Source organism: Rutidosis leptorrhynchoides, chromosome 5 (genome assembly GCF_046630445.1).
Source record: "Rutidosis leptorrhynchoides isolate AG116_Rl617_1_P2 chromosome 5, CSIRO_AGI_Rlap_v1, whole genome shotgun sequence".
NCBI classification, from domain to species: Eukaryota; Viridiplantae; Streptophyta; class Magnoliopsida; order Asterales; family Asteraceae; genus Rutidosis; species Rutidosis leptorrhynchoides.
The window spans coordinates 349,014,987-349,017,954 of record NC_092337.1 but is presented as its reverse complement, the minus strand read 5'-3'; positions in this window follow the sequence as shown (position 1 = coordinate 349,017,954).

Here is a 2,968-nt window from a genome sequence, read left to right as displayed (position 1 = left end):
GTCCATTAACATGTGTCCAAGTCCAAGTAATCAACAATTTAAATAAAAGCCCAAGTAATTAACTACTATCATTAGTTAATTAAAATGACTAATAATAATTAATCATGAATGTAAATAATATTCGAAAATATTATTCGTGAAAAGTACGTGTGTCACAAAGACAAGTCGGGCTATGAAAAGTTAAATACGGTAACAAGTAACACGTATAAGAACACGTTTATTAAAACACAAGCATTAATAATAAATTATTAATAATTAAACGTTGGAAAAATCCAGGGTCGTTATATTACCCACCTGTTAAAGAAAATTTCGTCCCAAAATTTTAAGCTGAGGTAGATGGAGGAGTTGGGAAAAGGTGAGGATACTTCTGCATCATTTGATCCTCTCGTTCCCAGGTAAACTCAGGTCCTCATTTGGCATTCCATCATACGCGGACGATCGGAATCTTGTTGTGTTTCAAAGTTTTGACGTCACGGTCCATAATTTAGACAGGCTCCTCCACGAAGTGGAGTTTGTCATCAATTGTAAGTTCCTCCAATGGTATGACATGTTTCGGTTCAGCAAGACACTTCTTCAAATTCGATACATGAAAGGTAGGATGAACTGAGCTCAATTGAGTTGGAAGATCCAAACGGTAAGCAACGGGTCCAACACGCTCCAAGATTTCAAAAGGAATAATGTATCGCGGGTTGAGCTTCCCACATTTTCCAAAACGGATCACACCTTTCCAAAGTGCGACCTTCAACATTACACGGTCACCCACGTTGAATTCAAAGTCTTTACGTTTAAGGTCGGCATAACTCTTTTGGCGATCACGAGCTGTCTTAAGTCTCGCCTGAATTTGGACAATCTTCTCAGTTGTTTCATGGACTATCTCAGGTCCAGTGATTTGCATTTCACCTACTTCGGCCCAACAAATAGGAGATCGGCATTTGCGGCCATACAACGCTTCAAAAGGTGCGGCATTAATACTCGAATGATAACTGTTGTTGTAAGAGAATTAGGCTAGCGGAAAATGCCTTTCCCAAGCCTTTCTAAAATCAATAACACAAGCACGCAACATGTCCTCCAAAGTCTGAATCGTGTGTTCGCTTTGTCCGTCGGTCTGCGGGTGATGTTATGCGAGGCGTATATGAAATAGCTTATATTTTACTAGGAAAAACTATTAAATACGATACAATTTTACACAAGATATTTATTTATTTATAGAATGGATATACTTAAACCTTGCTACAACACTTATAGGCAGTGTACCTAATCGTACAGTAGTGTAGTTTTTAGTAAGTCCGGTTCGTTCCACAGGGAATCTTTTAAACAAAGCTTAACGCTATATTAGTTTTATTTTATAAAAATACAAATATATATATAAGTAATATTATTATTATAAAGGGGTGTTTTTACCGTTTAATGACCGGTTAGTCGATTTTTAAAACTTTAGTCGCAGTTAAAACCTAATGTAAAATATTAAAAATAAATACAAGACTTAATTTAAAGCGTAAAGTAAATAACGATAATGAAATTGCGATAAATGAAAGTGCGATAAAATAAAAGTGCGATAATTAAAAAGTACGATAATTAAAAGTGCAATTAAATACAATAACAATAAATAAAAGTACGATAATTAGAAGTGCAATTAAATATAAAATAAAGGAAATTAAATATGAAATAAAAGAATTATGCTTATTTAAACTTCCGTAATCATGATGTTTGACGTGTTGATTTTAGTTTTATGCCCATGGGTTAATTGTCCTTTGTCCTAGATTATTTAATATGTCCATCTGGTTTTTGTCCATAACAGTCCATCAGTCATAAATATAAAGTGCGAGTGTCCTCGTCAAATTATCCTTAAACCCGAAGTTAAATATTCCAACTAATTGAGGACTTAAACTGTAACAAGGTTTTAATACTTTGTTTAATAATTACACCAGATTATCGACTGCGTGTAACCCAAGGTTTTAATACTTTGTTATCAATTATGCCAAGTGTCCTTGTACATAATTTCACCCCTGTTTTAATAATTCCATAGACTATTAATCCATTCCCGTGTCCGGTTAAATGAACGATTATTCGTACATATAAATATCCCGCCCATCATGTCCGATCGAGTGTATATGGTTATTTATAGGGACGTCCAATTGTAAATATTTATATTAAAATTAACAAACTATCATTTAGTTAAACAAATATAAAGCCCATTAATAGCCCATAGTCTAATTTCCACAAGTGTCGTTCTTTTGTCCAAACCCCAATTATGGTACAAAGCCCAATTACCCAATTTTAATAATTAGCCCAACATCATGATTGCTTCGGCATTAAATAAGCATAATAATAACTTAGCTACGAGACATTAAATTAAAAATGTTGAACATAACTTACAATGATTAAAAATAACGTAGCGTTACACGGACAGAATTTTGACTTACACCCTTACAACATTCGCTAACATACCCTTATTATTAGAATTAAAATTAAAATTAAAATTATAATATATATATATTACGTATGAATGAGGAGAAGAAAAAGATATTTAAAACAGATCAAATGCGTTTGCTTTTATAGGCAGTTTCAGAATTTGGGGCTCCGCAAGTCGCGGTACTCTAACCCTTCAAACTCCGCAAGTCGCGGAGTTTGCTTTTACAGCTCATCCCTTTTTGGATCTTCTTTGCCGACGTTTTATTATATAAATATAATATATATATATATATATATATATATATATATATATATATATATATATATATATATATATATAATTTATATAATTAATTATATATTATATTATATTTATATACATAATTAATTTGTAACTTTCGCTCCGTTGCGTCGAGCGTTGAGAGTTGACTCATGTCCCAGTTCCGGATTTTCGAACGTCCTTGCGTACAATTTAATATCTTGTACTTTGCGTTTTGAATCTTGTACTCTTGTAATTTCGAGACGTTTCTTATCAATAATTGGAACCACTTTGATT